Raw genomic sequence first — 18510 nt, 5'->3', positions numbered from 1 at the left:
CAAATATAGCAAGAGATCTCTCGAGGAACATAGCAGTCTCCCTTACCCTGCTCCAGTCTCTCCCCAATAAATCATTAACAAACTATACCGAATGCAAAACAACTCACTTTGCATCATTCCGGTTTACACACGCCCAGGCAATATTAACAGACCAGCTGCTCAACGAAACAAAAATACTAAAAAATGAAAGACCACCTAGGCATGCAGTGGATGAAATTTGTTATTACAGCAAGCTCTAATACACATAATCGCCTCTTCTACAAAAACAATCCCTCAAGCAAAGAGGCGCATCTTTAGAATACAGCAACAACAGCTTCAGGAGAACACGATCTCATATTCTCATACATAAATGAACACATACACACAAAAATAGTTGCAGCATCATAATAGCACCATTAGTCCTGAATACTGTGCTGAGGATACACGATTGTGACAATTATAATAATTCTCTCTAATATTACCACAAGGCCTGAAATTTGTAGAAGAGTTGGGTGGGTGGGACAGGTCGATTATATCAATCCCAGTATTTGACTGGTACTTTACTTTATTGGCGCCGAAAGGATGAAAGCAAAATTGACGTCGGTGGGATTTGAACACAGAGTAAAAAGAGCGGGAAGAAATGCCGCGAAGCCCTTTGTTCGACGTGCTAATGATTCTACCAGCTCGTCGCCTTCGTAACTCCAATAACAATTCTGTCTAAGGCGGTGAGCTGGCAGAAACGTTAGCACGTCGGGCGAAATGCTTAGCAGTATTTCGTCTGCCGCTACGTTCTGAGTTCAAATTCCGCCGAGGTCGACTTTGCCTTTTATTCTTTCGGGGTCGATTAAATAAGTATATATAATCGGCTTAACCGGTTGCCTGACCTTGTTTGTCCTCTCTGTGTTTAGCCCCTTGTGGGTAGTAAAGAAATAGGTATTTCGTTTGTTTTCACGTTCTGAGTTCAAAGGCCGCCAGGGTCGACTAGTCAGAACGTTAGAATAAGTACTAGGCTTTAAAAAAATAAGTACTGGAGTCGATTCATGCGACTAAGAGTTCTATAAAGGCGGTATCTCAGTATGGTCGCACTTTAATAAGGCGGCGAGCTAGCAGAAACGCTAACACGCCAAGCGAAATGTTTAGCGGTATTTCGTATGCCGCTACGTTCTGAGTTCAAATTCCACCGATGTCGACTTTGCCATTCATCCTTTCGTGGTCGATTAAATAAGTACCAGTTACGCACTGGGGTCGATATAATCGACTTAATCCGTTTGTCTGTCCTTGTTTGTCCTCTCTGTGTTTAGCCCCTTGTGGGTAGTAAAGAAATAGAGAAATAAGTATTTCGTCTGTTTTCACGTTCTGAGTTCAAATTCCGCCGATGTCGACTTTGTTTTCCATCCTTTTGGGGTCGATAAATTAAGTACCAGTTGTGTACTGGGATCGATCTAATCTACTGGCCCCCTCCCAAAAAATTTCAGGCCTAGGGTCGAAAAGAATAATAATTCTTTCTACTAAAGTCACAATGCTTGAAATTTGTGGGGCCCAGTCGACTACATTGACACTCCACCCACCCAGTACTTAACTAGTATTTATTTTGTCGTTTCCGAATGGATGAAATGCGAAGTCGTTCTCAGCGAAATTTAAACTGAGAACGTAAAGCTGGAAAAAATGCCACCAAGCATTTTGTCCGGCTTGCTAACGATTCTGTCAGCTCACCGCCTTCAAAACTCTAATAATAATAATGATGATGATGGACTCTCCCGTCGAAGACGACGTATGAGTGTTCAACTTCATCCGAACGACCTGCACAAATGATTTGTTTATAATGATCAAATGTATGAGCTGTACATTAGCGGACTCCCTCCATCAAATCAACATTGCATGAGCAGGCGCACGGTGTACTACGCGTCAGGTGTTGAAGTGATCGCAGAACATCGTAAGATGAAGTATTTTGCTCAAGAGCAGAGAAGTAACAGAGAAACAGCGGTTCAAATTCTTCTTGTTTGCCTCTCTTGTAGTCACTATTAGAATCAACAAGCATCCAGAATTAAAATAGACAATGAAACGAATTTAACACGCCCACAATGCCAAACAGTATTACTAAGAATTAACCTTTTGTTACCATATTTCTTTTGAGATGCTCTGTGTTTCTTTCAATTAGTTTTAAATATAATAAAGAAATTAGTAAAATAACTTAGTTATCATTAAGCTAGTGTTAGGAACATAAATTGTGAGTAAGATTTGGTGGAAGATTTTAATTCAGAACTTTTGAAAACAAGACATTTGTACTACAGAGCCAGAGGCATCAGAATATGTAGCATGATAGTCATTAACGGAGATATTGCATATCCGGGACAATGTCCTCTAGTTATGTTGCATAATTATGTTTCATCAAAGCAAGACCTGAGCCTCTACAACTTGTTGTTGGAAAGTATTCGACAAACCTACAACAGTAATTGTTCTCAATGCGTGCAGTAATAAGAATGTCTGCACTGATATAGTAGCAAATTCTGGTAACAAGGTCAGCAGTTTTAGGGTTAGTCGATTACATCGGCTTCACTGTTTAACTGGTTTATTTTACCGACCCCGAAAGGATGAAGGGTAAAGTTGACCTCTGCAAGATTTGAACTCAAGATGGAAAGAGCCGGAAGAAATGACACTGAGAATTTTGACCGACGTATTAACAATTCTGCCAGCTCACTACCTTAATACATGCACTAATATGAAATTGCACTGCCGCAGGCACCGAGCTAGCAGAATCGTTAGCACGCCGGGCGAAATGCTTAGCGGTATTTCGTCTGCCGTTACGTTCTGAGTTCAAATTCCGCCGAGGTCAACTTTGCCTTTCATCCTTTCGGGGTCGATAAATTAAGTACCAGTTACGCACTGCGGTCGATGTAATCGACTTAATCCGTTTGTCTGTCCGTGTTTGTTCCCTCTATGTTTAGTCCCTTGTGGGCAGTAAAGAAATAAGAATCGTTAGCACACCGGACAAAATGCTTTGTGGCATTTCGTCCGTCTTTACGTTCCGAGTTCTTATTCCGCCGCGGTCAACTTGGCTTTTCATCCTATCTGAGTCGATAAAATAAGTACCCGTTGAATACTTGGGTCGATCTAATCGACTTACTCCCTCTCTCAGAATTATTAGCCTTGAGCTAAACTTTGAAACCAATATGAATGTGTGCATCAATTTTAGTATGTAGAGTAACAGCAATATGATTAGTAGTATAAACATGTACAATAATATGAAAATGTGTGCAGTAATACGCATCTGTGAGCAGTAATACTTATGTGTGCGGTAATATGTATGTGTGCAGTAATGCGTTGTGTGTTTTCTGGGCTGGTTAGTAGCTATAAGCTGTAAATATGTTTGACCTGAAACAGTAGAAATAAGAAAAATAAATCATAATTACTAATAAACAGCAAAGAAGCCTAACTTATTTCGGGAAGGAAAGTAAAGAGATTTAATATTATTTTACTTCCATTCTCTGCTACTTAGCGGCATAAGAAAAGTAAAAGAAAACAAAAAAAGAAAAAACTGGCCGAGCTTCTCATGTGAAGGTGTTGAACGATTTACAGGAATGACTAGGGAAGAAAAAGCCAAGAATGTCTGCTGTTTGAAAATTTAATAGCAAAGTTAGACTGGTTCATATATTTGCTGAATTTTTGCGGCAATAGTTGCAATGTTATTAGTTTTATACCACTGTTATCAATAGTGTAACAGAAATAGCTTAAACCGTAGCAACAGTAGCAGATGACGTATTACGAACGTACAAATAGACCAGCATTCACCAACCTAGCTTTGTATGAATCCCATATAGGAGGTTTTGGAAATTATTAAGATTCATGAGAAAAGAAAACAAGATGCTGGCAGGTGTCATTAGTAAAGTTTGACAGAGAAGTTTGCTAAGAATTGTTAACATTACGTAAGACATTAATATCCCACACCAAAAAGAAAAAATCAATTCGGTTACGACATAAATTTCAATTTGTAAATGTTGGCAGCTAACTTTCCTTCAAAATATTAGAGAGTAATAAGAATACAAATGTCGGGATAAAAAATTTTGAGATATTATAGGCGCAGGAGTGGCTTTATAGTCGCAGGGGTGGCTTTATAGGCGCAGGAGTGGCTCTATAGGCGCAGGAGTGGCTGTGTGATAAGTAGCTTGCTTACCAACCACATGGTTCCGGGTTCAGTCCTACTGCTTGGCACCTTGGGCAAGTGTCTTCTACTATAGCCTCGGGCCGACCAAAGCCTTGTGGGTGGATTTGGTAGACGGAAACTGAAAGAAGCCCGTCGTATATATGTATATATATATGTGTATGTATGTGTGTGTATATGTTTGTATGTCTGTGTTTGTCCCCACAACATCGCTTGACAACCGATGCTGGTGGTAACTTAGCGGTTCCGCATAAGCGATCGATAGAATAAGTACTAGGCTTACAAAAAATAAGTCCTGGGGTCGATTTGCTCGACTAAAGGCGATGTTCCAGCATGGCCGCAATCAAATGACTGAAACAAGTAAAAGAGTATTCAGATTTATAACAATCCTACTGAAAAAAGGTTTTAGGTTGCTGAACTACACTGCCACAGTATGCATATTCTTTACAGTGAATATAAATTTAGAACACCCAATTTAACTGGAATTATTTTTATGACATTCAATACCTATTTCTTTACTACCCACAAGGAGCTACACAACCGTTAGTTCAAATCTTTGCAATAATGGATGTTCTTATTTTATTTCCGGTCACACAAAACCAAAATATTAATAATAAATTTGCCTTGTGTAAACTAAAACCATAGATGCTGAAAAGTGTTCACGATTTTCTAAGCTGCAATTTTCTAAATTTCCTGTATAAAATATTACCAATAAAGTTACAATTTTTCTTTTATCTGCCGTGAAATTAAGTTGTTTAAATATGTGACCGCGTCTGCATAGCTGGCGATTTTTTCCCTCCGTCTTCCCTTCCTTGGATCTTTCCTTTTCCTATGTTTCTGACAAAGCATTAAATCCTCCTTCTTTCTTTCCTTTCCTGAGCGTCCAATGACACTATACTTGTTCCACGTCCTCGCGTTGTTGTGTTTTCTCTTTGTGTTTTCATGTTTGGATTAACTTTATATATATATATATATATATATATATATATATATATATATATATATATATATATATATATATATATATATATATACTTCACTATATTAAACTTCCTAGTTCAAACTCTTTCTTTGTTTTTATTTACAATTTTTATGGTAATGGATATAAATGAGTGATTAGCTCCGCAGATTCTAGAGCATTGTCCATAAAATAAACCGTTGATTAAATCGATTAAGTCAACCGGGGTTGCATTTTTTGTGAAATATCAAATTGAACTTTTTTATTTTATGCTTGAACATTCGCAGCAACTAAATAACCCAGCTATCTATGCTACATAATTGCTATTATGATACCATGTGTTCCACCTAACTTGCAATTTTCAATTGTGGATTATGTTTTTCAAATTGTTGATTTGCTTACATCATTTGCTATTGTTGGTTTTCATTTTGTACTTGTGGGATGCCATTAAATAAAATTTTAGATGTACTACGAAACAATAATTTGATTGAATCGACAGACATTAAGATGACTCCGCTATGCTGGCTGTCAATGTTATTCGTACTTTTGTCAAGGATAAAATAAACAAAGCTATTTTATGAGTATTTCAATGATAACAAATACATACATCCTGTCTTTTTATCATTGCCCTTTATAATACTTTTCCTCCTAACGTACAAATGTAAAAAATACAGAAGCAAGTTATTTGCCAAAAAGAAAAAAGACCGTGAATGACCGGATTATGGGTGGAAGAGGAAGGGAATGAACACACGTGCGTAGGGATGTGAACACAGTCACATGAAAACTATACACACACATAAGGACATATGCACGCATAATTATAAGTATGTGTGTGCGGGCGCGCGTGTGTGAGTTCAACCCCACATCTATCTTGCTGAGATATATTAACATATATAGCTACAGAAATAGGGCGTATCTCTCTGCTATTGGTTTAACTTTTCCTGTATATATTTACATAAATACATATGAAGTTAAATGTGTTTACATAGACATAGCCTAAGATTTCAAATAGTCCTTCACATACAGCACAAAACAATATTTTCCTTTATGTATTTATTTATATATGTATATATATATATATATATATATATATATATATATATATATATATATATATATATATATATGCATACATACATACATACGTACATACATACATACATGCATACATACATACATACATACATAATACATACATACATACATGCATGCATAATAAATACATACATATATTGTCTGTATATTTGTGTGTGTGCATGTATGTCTATGTATGTATATGTGTATGTAATTATGTATGCATGCATTGTGTCAATACAGATGTATGCATATAAAGTGCGACGTATTTTTCAAATGCCAGCCATTGTTGTGCTTTATTATTGTTATTGCTGAGGTAATTCAAATCCCGCTAGTAACTACTGTTCTTTTCCTCCTTCCGGAGGAAGAATTACTCAAATACTAGGATCAATTTAATTGACTACAGGCCTCCACTCCATCCCATCACCAGAACAAATACGTGACATTGTAACATTTAAAAAAAATTATTATTATGTTTGATTTTTTTTTTTCATTCCAAAGCTGAATTAAATTACAATAAGAATTATACAACGAAAATACAAGTCTTACTATTTACTCATTGGATACTGTTACATTTGTCCTGTTTTCTTCCATAGCATGAGTTTCTTGCTTACATTCTTAATTACACTTTTCTAAAAAAATATTGTATTCACCGATAATTTTAATAGCGATCACCACCACGAAATGATAGGAAAAATGAAATATAGGTTGTTAGCTTAATCTCTTTAAGCCGTATGCTGACAATCCTGAGACAAAATAAATAGCGTTGAGATGAGTAAACTGCTTGTGGTAAGGCGGCAAGAAAAACAATGTTTCATGTGAGTGTTTTTACCATTGGTAACTCGAACTAACGTATTGTCGTCCGTTGGTCGTAAACAAATTCTAAGGTTTCGGTAATGCTTACTAATACTGAAGGACCTAGTGCGTTAGATGAGTTTTCTTTGGTTTATCATTCAGGAAAAAAAAACTCATATACTGTCCTTGCAGAATCTGTATTTTCTCATCCAATTGCGCCAGCACCACAGCCGTCAACACAACAACCGCTACCACCACCAACATCGCCAACACTATCACAACCCCATCTCGCCACAAAAAGAAAGCTCACGCAACAGTCAACCACATAGACACGAAACTTCGTGCTTGTGAGGAGAGCCAACAATAAATTAATGGCCCTCAATAGCACGAAATAAAGATGTAGAGAGATGGGTTGGAATTTATGACACCAGCACTTGTAAAGTGCCAGATGACTTAATGTTAGTGCGGATGCCACTTAACATAAACAAGAACATCAGAGAGATTTCCTCCTACGATGTGGAAACTCCGAATGTAAATGTCACGAGCAAACTTTTAAAGAGGTTCTCAAGGGAACCCCAACCAACCTCGGATGTTGGGCCACCCACCCGCCGACAGCACCGGGAAGTTAAGTGACCCCGTCTTTTTCTTTTCTCTCAACTGTCTCCAGCCAACATGACGAATATTAGCGTCGGTTACATAAATGTACGTGTCTGAGATCGTCCTGGAAGCAAGGTTGCTTGTTCAATGATCTCAGGCTGCCAGATTTGGACGTGATAGCCGCCAGTGAGACCAGAGTTTCTGACACGAGCACACTAGCTCCCATTTTTGACAAATTTGAGACTTAAGCATCCCTTAATCGTCCTGGAATGGGAGGCGGGTGGCAACTAGTAAGAAAAGGCCTGGATCTTGAGGTACGATCGATCTTTCTGGACCCGGTGCTCCTAGATGTGAACAATAGCGAAGATAATGCTTTTAGACTAGTCGCTGTGTACGCTCCCACTGGGACGGGGCAGCCAGATTTCTTCAAACGCTTGGAGGTTTTCCTTGGGACATCTCGCTCTTTAATGCTCGTGGACGAGTGGGACGCCGTCTTGGATGCCTTCCTGGTTAGGATGGAGCTAGCCGATATGAGAGGAGAGCGTAAAAGACTTACAAACCTACTCAGCCGCTTCCAAGCGTCTGACAGGTTCCAACAGGAATTTCCGAATGTGCCAGTATGGATATGGGCAAACAACACCGGGTCTTCCAGATCGTATCTAGATATAAAATTTTGTAGGCCAGTAAATAGAAGTAGCATAGGTTGTCCACAGTTCAACGTTGTCGGCTACACAAACAACAAGTTTGTGACCTGTACGGTCGACCTATATAGGATCCATATGCAGGGCCTCGAATACTGGAAACTGAACGCATCTTTCCCGGTGCATCAAGCTTTCAGAAATCGGGTTAGGAAGTTGTGGCGTGCAATCATCAACAACCGACGGTGAATAGCCCTGAAAAGAGAGATATTATCGTTTCGTAAAGAATTAACGTTAGAAGAATCTAGAATAGAGGGAGACCTAGTTAGGAAACCAGAAGAGGTACTTAGTAAAAGTATGTCGACTGATGTGCTGGCGGAGAGATTCTTCAATACCAAGCACGTAGGTTGTGTTGTCAGAACTAGAGCGTGTGCACTAAAACACGAGAGGATCAAAGCCGTTCGAAAGACCCGGGTGACGGAGGCGCAACGTAACAACAAATCCACAATTCGGTCTTTGACAGGCCAGGACGGGCTCTTGCTACTTGAGTCCAAGTAGGTGCGTGCGGAATTTCAGCGGCGCTTTGCTGCTGAACTATACGGAGCGCGCGGCGAGAAAGAATCGGAATAGATTTCACCTTCTTCCACGACGATATACCGTGCCTTTCTGCCAGGCACGCAGAAATGCCGATAACAGCCGAAGACATAGGGGACACGATGACTAGCTGCACAAGAAAGAGGTCCCCGGGGCCGGATGGTCTGCCCTTAGAGCTTTATCTTCATATGCCAGAATTGTTTGGTGATCTCCTGGCGGAAGTCTACTGCAACTGGCAACAGAACAGGAGAATTCCCAGTGCTGTGAGCCGTGGTGTGATAATGCTGTCAAGAAAGAAGCCGAACAAGGGGGACGAAATAGATAACTCTATTAAACACAGGTTACAATGTTTTAGCCAAAGTACGAGGGGCATTCAATAAGTAATGCCCCTGACCCACTTCCCATAGCAGTAGAGCAACGACACTTGACACAGTTATTAGTCTTTTCCTACATAGGAACTACCCAGAGTTATGCATTTCTCCCATCGCTTGATACAGCTCTGGAGACCGTTTTTGTAGAAGACCCCAGCTTGGTCCTCCAACCACGACGTGACTTCAGAAATCAAGGCTGCATCATCTGGGAAACGCTTTCCTTTCAAAATCAACTTCATGACTGGGAACAGGTGAAAATCAGAGGGTGCAAGGGGAGGAGTTCATAGCTGCACGCCTGTGCTTCTGATCTGGCGACGCGTTGTCCTGCAGGAGGAGGATGCCTTTGCTGATCTTGCCCCGCCTCTTGATTTTGATAGCTTCTCTTAATTTCCTCAAAAGTGAAGCATAATAGGCTCCTGTAATTGTGGTACCCTTTGCCAGGAAATCTGTCATCACTACTCCGTCCTGGTCCCAGAAGACTATGAGCATAACCTTGTCAGCGGAGGGCTGCACCCTTGCCTTCTTTGGAGGAGGTGAGTCACGGTGCTTTCACTGCATTGACTGGGCTTTTGTCTATGGATCATAGTGATGGACCCAGGTTTTATCCTGTGTGATCAGTCTTTTGAAAAATTTTGACTCATCTTCTTGGCACATCTCCAAATTCATCCTCGAGCACTCGACGCGTTCTTGCTTCGGGAAAGGTGTGAGCAACCTGGAAATCTGTCTGGCAGACACCTTTTGCATATGCAAATGGTCATGAATGATAGTTTCCACAGACCCGGTACTAATCTTGACCTTATGGGCTATTTGGCGAATAGTTATGCGTTGACCTTCCAAAATGGCAGCCTCAACTTGACGGACAGACGTCTCATCAACGGCAGAAGGGGACGACCAGATCTGGGAGCTGTTTCCACAGAGTTCCGACCATGTTTAAATTCACAATGCCAGCGTTTTACAAGGTCATATGATGGGGCATCATCACCATAAGTTACTTTCATTTCAGCAAAAGTCTCCCGTGGTGTGCGTCCTTTCAAATACAAAACCCAGATCACTGCTCGACACTCAACAGGCTCCATTTCACACTTGACTCAGTTCAAACACCTGTAAATCAGAAACCACAATTAGTTCAGAGCTGTAATTCGCCACTTAATCTATAGAGGTATAAATAAGTGCACATGCAAAATTTCAGCTACTGCAAGTGGGTCAGGGGCATTACTTATTGAACGCCCCTCGTATTTCGAGAGGCATCTGATCCTGCTTCGGGTCAGAGCGATAACGTCCTTGGCGAGTCTCTGGACGTCAGCTTTCCGGATGACTTTTGAGCTGGACCTATAGATAATTTCGAGAAATTCCTGGCCTGGAAGTGCTAACGGGGATCTCTGCAGTTCAAGACAAGATCTACAGGCACAAAAGCGCTGTCAGACGAACTAGCTGACATGCGCGCAGAGTGGTTTCCTCACCACTCTGTATGCACATATCCAGTGTCCGGACATTGCTGACTTGTGGAGCTTTGTCGACCAACTATCGTCGCGTGTAGAATAGATCCGGTTATCGGGTGAGTTATCCGGTTATCGCCGCGCCACCTTTCTTTGGCCTGGAAGGGCAGGCAGCTTTCCCCTCTTTGGTGACTGTGGCGAAAGAAGTAGTGTGGTGAACAAGGTTGAAAGGACTGAAAACATACCTTCTTCTTCGGCCAAGGCTACATCCACTTTTTCAAATTCCACTTGATAAAGAAAGTGAAGACAAGGGAGAAAGTGCTGCTCCTCAGTAATTTTGTTGAAAGGTGAGTAAATGTGACGAGGATAGCTCGTGTGAATGACACTACTCCGAATACGCACCTGTAGGCCTGAGGGAATGAAGAGGAGAGGTGTGTCCGCCCGCCGCACTGTCCTTTGTTTTGTGTGCGGCCATCGTGACCAATAATAATAATAATAATAATTATTATTATTATTATTATTATTATATTATTATTATTATGATTATTATTATTATTATTGAGTGAGAGAGCAGTTCATGCCATCAAAGTGACACTGGGGTAAAATATACGAAGCCCAATATACCCATCATGACTACCTGTCTGATAAGGGTACACCAGGCACATGCATCACAACCATATGTGCGCGACATGGTGATCTCATATCAAGATAAACAGCACATGACCTGGCAGGTAGGGCCCAGTTAGAATTTTCTTCAGGTTGAGTAGCCCATTCCGCTCAAAAGGTGACGATCTAGCAGGATTGTTAGCACACTGAGTAAAATGCTTAGCGGTATTTCACCCGTCGGTACTTTCTGAGTTCAAATTCCGCCAAGGTCATATTATTATTATTTTACGTTTGGCTTTTGCTTTGTATTTGTATAAGTTGACTCCAAGTCTCGACCAGAGACTTCAAGAGACAACAAGTTAGAAGTTGAAGCTGGTGCCATATTTTTAGTTTTGCGCAGACTATTGTTCTAGAGAATGTTTGTCAAAGCATAAGGAAATTAGAAGCTTGTTTTAAGAGAAATTTGATAATAAGATGGTAATGTGATGTTGACAGTAAAAGGTATTTGCTATTATGTACACTTAAAAGTACTTTTGACAATGTTTACAGATTAAAATGTTTTGGGGATTACATAGGCAATATTTTCGTAGGATATGAGTAGTTCCCATGAGCACTAGTTTTTGAATTTCTTCTATTTTGGGATTTCCTGGTATCTGAAATCGGTAGCAATCAGCCCCTTTTGCTATCATTCCTAGGGCACCTATGACAACAGGTATTGTTTTAGTCTTCCTTCTGCTCGTCTTATTACCAAGACAAAATATGCACAAGATAATGCTTCCAATCAGTTAAGATTAGAAGTCATGAGAGTCAGTGCCTGGTACTGCATCAGGGCTTTTATCATTACTACTACTACTACTACTACTACTACTACTACTACTACTATTATTATTATTATTATTATTATTATTATTATTATTATTATTATAATTGAAGATGTCGTACAGTATCCAATATTATGATGCTGTAGATTGAAGATTTTGTGTGTACCGGGGTGTTTTCCTGCCTGTCAAGTCACAACAAGGACCTCAGACAGACAGTTCTTTACGCAGTATGCGTGCTGTTCCAAGTAAAGCCGACTTTTTCAATACACCAACGCTAGGGTAGTTCTAAAATGTCTAGATGTTTCTTCAGGTTGGATGGTAGTGAACTCAATTCTTCGAAAACAGGAACTACCTTTATGTTTGACTCTTGCAGCGGTCAGATATTAACGATCTAAATTCTCAAGTCTCCAAATTTGTCAACCTTTTCTCTTTCTTTCGTGATATGTTGATCTCCTGACACTCCCACGTCGATTTGTAGGCACTCTTGTTTGTCCCTTTTAAAGGTTACTATATCTGGTCTTTATGGAGGCGCGTGGTTTAGTGGTTAGGGTGTCAACATTATGATCGTAAGATTGTGGTTTCGATTCCTGGACCGGGCGACGCGTTGTGTTCTTGAGCAAAACACTTCATTTCACGTTGCTCCAGTCCACTCAGCTGGCAAAAATGAGTAACGCTGCGATTGACTGGTGTCCCGTCCAGCTGGGGAACACATACGCTATTGAAACCTGGAAACCGGGCCCATGAGCCTGGCTAGGCTTTAAAAGGGTGCATTTTTTAATTATATCCGGTCTTTGGTGCCCTTACACCTTGTCTGTCTGGAAGTCAAAGCCCCAGAGGATCTTTGCCTTCCTGTTTTCGTCATTACCTTTTCCGGTGTATGTTGGTACCAAGCACCTGTTACCTCGTATCCATACTTCCGGCATAGTAGCTGGTGACGGTTTTGAGCTGTCTTTTCGTCAGCACATACGCTTGACTTTCACAAGACTTTCACAAGCACTAACAATGTGAGTTACAGTTTTGACTTTCTTCCCACACATTCTGCAGAGGTTCGTTGCACTTATGTGGTATATATTTCTTTTCACTGAGTTGGTATTCAATGCCTGGTCCTGGGTAGCGATGATTAGGCTTTCAGTCTTCTTTTTAAGGTCACCTTTGCTGAGCCACCTCCATGATACTTCCTGGTTCCTTTAATTGTTAATTTCACGGTGGAAGTGACCATGTAATTCCATGCGGAGTGGAGTTTCTCCTCTCTCGGTGGCTATTAGTGATAGGAATTCATTAGCACTCTCAACCCCATTGCTGGTAAATCCTTCTGCATTAGCAGTATACTGTAGTAGGTCTTGCTCACTATTTAACAAATACTCTGCTATGTTTCTTCTTTCACTGTCGATGCACTCCCATACGATACCCAGGCCACATCAACCTTATTATCATTAAAATTATTATTATTATTGAGTGAGAGAGCAGTGCATGCCATCAAAGTGACGCTGGGGTAAAATATACGAATCCCAGTATACCCATCATGACTACCCGTCTGATAAGGGTACACCAGGCATATGCATCACAACCATATGTGCGCGACATGGTGATCTCATATCAAGATAAACAGCACATGACCTTGCAGGTGGGGCCCAGTTAGAACTTTCTTCAGGTCGAGTAACCCATCCCGCTCAAAAGGTCCCTGAATAAAGGTTGTTTAAGGATGTTGAACGAAACACCCATATTTCCAGAGGTGGATTACTCAAACCCCAAAGAATCCCTCTCAACACATGGCTATGATGCTCCCCCACTAATTCTGCTCGTGATCAAAAATGCACATATCGTCAGCTACTAAGGGACATGCTCAACTGGTTAAGGTCAAACAACTGACAAGCAAATATGTGGTATTGAGCAGAATATTTGCTGTAGCCCATCTTTTATACCAAGACAAAACAATGTACATGATAACACTTACAATCAGTTAAGATCAGAAGCCATGAAAGCCACTGTCTGGTACTGCATCAGGGCATTTATTATTATTATTATTATTATTATTATTATTATTATTATTATTATTATTATTATTATTATAATTATAATTATTATTATTATTATTATTATTATTATTATTATTATTATTATTATTATTCCTTCCGACGCCGATGGACGTACGTGAATCAGCTCCGTGAATTTGACACCAATTTCATTGGAAATCTATTGTTAGGTTTGAATATTTTTTTAATTTTTGTAGCCAAACGACCGGCTTCTTGCGGAGCTCGTCGGTTGGGCGAAATTTTGCCCCATTCGGGGTGAAATTACGTTTGAAAATTTTGAACATTTGACATTTTTCAACATTTTGAATATTACAACAAAAAAACATGGCTATGAAGCGAACAGTTGGCTGTTCCTTCCTTCAAGATACATTCCCTCCGCAAACACACACAACTCGTACAAAACACCCACTTCACGCCTTAAAAGGCAACAAAGATTCTCCTTCCGAACCGCAGAGCACGAGCTCGGTTCAAAAGGAGAATGCAAGCCAGGACGTCGCGTTCGACGTAATTCTCGATTTTCCCCCTCTGCCTTCACCCAATGCTTTGGTACGGAAGGAGGAGGAAGAAAAAACAATTACAAAAATCATCACAAACATTGACACGGAGAAAAAGAAAAAACTTCCAACAATTTGCTTCTGCTGCGAAGCAAATTTCGGAGGAAGTTAAGATAACTCTAGAAGATGTGAAAAGAGCGAAGGAATTGTTAAGGAAGGATGGCAATGGTATCTTCTCAACACTCCACAAGAGGTGATTGAAAGCACCAACAAGAAAACAATAATTTACAAAGTTTTCGACAGAAAACTAAAAAGAATAACAAATGCCACACCCCAACAGTTGGAGATAGCTCTAAAGCCCATTTGGGCCCAAAAGAGCTACGTAACCAAGGGGAAGCGTTTTGGAACCGTGGAGGTTCGCTTCCCACAGAGGAGCTTGCAAGGGCGAACGCCATTTCGCCCTTGCAAACTGAGAATTTGTTACTAGTTCCGACCCACCTCGGGCGAAGAGTAACAAAAATAAAAATCGACCTCGTCCCCCCTGAGCTAGATATGTCATGGCTGGTGGCAGCTGTCCTCTATGATATAGAGGACACTACCACCATTCTAGATGTCAGGAGAGTGAGGGCGCGAAAAACTGGTTGGGGATGGGAGTGCTGCTTCTTGCGCAAATTCAGCAAGAGAATATAAGTAAAGTCCCTGATTTCGTAAGTTTGCGGACGGCACCAGGCTAAACGTTGCTGTGGAGGGGCGAAAGCCAAAATGTTTTCTCTGCAGCAGCGAAAGCCACTTAAGAGGGACTGTCCCATTCACAAAAAGAGGATGGAGGCTTTCAGCAAGAGGCAGCAGCAACAAAACAAAAACAACAACAACAACACAGCAACAACAACAGAAACAACAAAAACAGCAAGAAACACCAAAGGCTGCCACACCACCAACACCATCACCAACACCAGCACCAAGACGAACAACACCACCTCCAACAACAACAACCACCACCAAACCAACACCGACAACCACCAGCAAACCAACACCGACACCAGTACCTCGATGGTCGACAGCAGCGACATCAACAGTAACAGGAGCAGCGGCACCACCGATACCGGCGGAACCAAAACTTTTCGTCCTGCTACTGAAGCAGACCCCTCAACCATTCCTTTGCCGGATGAAGAGATCTCGGATTGTGCGAGCTCTGATTCCAACAAAGGAGAATGGAACATAGTACCTCCAAAAAGAAAAGGAGGAAAAAACAAAAAGATTTACAGGGGAAGCACGAACAAACAGTACTTCCCAACATCAACAACAACATCAACAACAACACACACTCACAACAACAAACAACAACAACAACACTTTCGACACCACTACTGCCACTACCACAGACAAAACAAACACAGACACAATTACAGACACGATTACAGCAGTGAATACAAGAAACCAGGAACTGGTTGAGTATTTGAAAAACAAAACAAGCACAAACATTACAGATTTCATAATACCTACACACAACACACCACCAGCACACATTCTCACAATAAAAATAAACAAAACAGTTTACAATGAAATAAAACAAATATTCCCTAACGATGTGGGATCGTTAGGGAAAAGTTTCTCTCAGAAACTTTACAAAATATTATTGAAGCACCCGTGCAAAAGCACAAGGGAGCCACCCCCACCACCAACAACAGTAAGTAGAGCCTTTTTTCTCCTTTTTTTTCCCCTAACTTTTGAAACATGGCAAATCTTAGAATCGGTTGCTTGAATGTGAGAGGCCTCGGGTCACCTTGGAAACAGGGTCACCTGTTAAACGACCTGAGGTTTCATGATGTGGATGTAGCAGCCATCAGTGAAACCAGGCTCTCCGACCCGCAGGAACTCGCAGCCCTTTTCGGCGGATACGAGATATTTCTATCTCCGTGTCGGCCGGGAGCGGGCGGTGGTGGTACTGCGGTGTTGTTTCGGAAGGGCTGGACCTGAAAATAAGGACAGTCTTCTTGGATCCGGAAGGTAAGTTGGTGGTCCTCGACGTGGACGGTAGTAGTGACGGCGGTGCTTTCAGACTGCTGGCTGCCTACGCTCCGACAGGAGCAGGGCAGTCGGATTATTTCAAACGTCTGGAAGTTTTCCTGGGAACGTCACGCACTCTAGTACTAGTTGGGGATTGGAACGCTGTCTTAGACGAACGTTTCGATCGGGTGGGCAGGGGAGCGTCTGATAGGAGAGGGGGAGGGTGCAAGAGCCTCGCCAACCTACTCGGCCGCTTTCAGCTGTCCGACAGGTTTCGACTAGACAACCCGAATGTGCCAATGTGGACTTGGACAAACCGCATCGGGTCGTCTAGATCGTACTTAGATAGAGTGTTTTGTAGGCCAGCGGATAAGGACAGCGTAGGGTGTCCACATTTCCACCTAGTCGAATATACGGACCACAAATTAGTGATCTGTACGGTCGACTTAGATAGGCTACATAGACAGGGACCCGGCTACTGGAAGCTGAACGCGTCGTTAACGGCGTGCAAAGCTTACAGAGACCGGATTAGTTTACTAGTTAAGCGGGCGCTCACGGGGGCAATCATCAACAACAACTGGTGGTTTGCCCTCAAGAGAGCAATTAGAGTAGAGTCGATTAGGTATAGTAAGACTCTAGCTATTGAACGTAGGAAGAGAGAGCGGGATTTAGTTAAGAAACTAGACGGCTCTTGACACTGGCATCGCGACCGACGTGTTGGCGGCAAGGTTGGCCCTCGACCAACACTTCGACGCCAAACACGAAGGGGCTGCGTCGTCAGAGCTAAGGCACGTTCGCTAGCGGGGAGGGGACTAGAGCCGCTCGATGGGCCCGCGTGGCGGAGGCGAAGCGAGGCAACAAGCAACCATTCGGTCTTTGGTGGACCAGAACGGGCGCGAGGTTACCCAACCGAAGCAGATGTGCACGGTGCTTCAGCGGCACTTTGCTCAACTGTTTGGGACGAGCGGTGGAACGGACACCAACGGTACAGACTTCGGTGTGTACCTGGACGGACTGCCGCAACTCTCGGACAGCGAGGCAGAGTGCTGCGAAGGACCGATATCTGCCTGGGAAGTACAGGAAGCGATGAAGAGTTGCACGAGAGGTAGATCGCCGGGTTTGGATGGTCTGCCCTACGAGCTTTACTTTTCAATGCCAGACTTGTTTGCGGACCTGTTGGCAAACGTCTACTGCAACTGGCAGCAAAACGGGAGAATTCCTGCTTTTGTCTGTCGAGGGTGGTGGCTTTGCTAAAGAAGGACCCAAACAAGGGGGACGTTATAGGGAATTTCCGGCCCATCACTCTGCTCAATGCAGAGTTGAAGATTTTGGCCAAGGTGCTAGCCAAGAGATTGGCGCTCGTCGTGGACAAGCTGGTCGGCGGGACGCAGACATGCGCCGTGCCGACCAGGTCGATACACGACAACCTCCATCTCATGCGCTACATCATAGAGAGGGTGGGTAACGACGCTGGCGCGGGTGGGGCTTTGATCAACTTGGATCAGAGTAAAGCCTTCGATAGGGTCGACCATCGGTACCTGGCAGCTGTCCTCAGGGCAGCCGGCTTCGGTCCAGTCTTCCGCGGGTGGATCGCTGCTTTATACAGCAACATCTGCTCGGTGATACGGGTGAACGGTCACCTTTCGGAACCGTTCGACATCTCGCGTTCGGTCCGCCAAGGATGCCCTCTCTCCTCCCTCTTGTACATTTTGACTCTCGAGCCATTACTGCGCAAGTTGGAGGCTTTGAGGGGTATCCCGCGCGATCTAGGAGGCGGAAACAGCGTGTCTGCCTATGCCGACGACGTGACCGTGGTGGTGTCGAGCCACAGGCACATTGGCCTGATTGGCGAGACGCTTAACCAGTACGAAGCGGTGACAGGAGCAAAGATTAACGCGGAAAAGTCTGTGGGCTTGCAACTGGGCACCTGGAGAGGCAAGCCCATGCC

The sequence above is a fragment of the Octopus sinensis genome, linkage group LG2, assembly GCF_006345805.1.
Source record: "Octopus sinensis linkage group LG2, ASM634580v1, whole genome shotgun sequence".
NCBI classification, from domain to species: Eukaryota; Metazoa; Mollusca; class Cephalopoda; order Octopoda; family Octopodidae; genus Octopus; species Octopus sinensis.
This window is presented reverse-complemented; position numbering follows the sequence as displayed.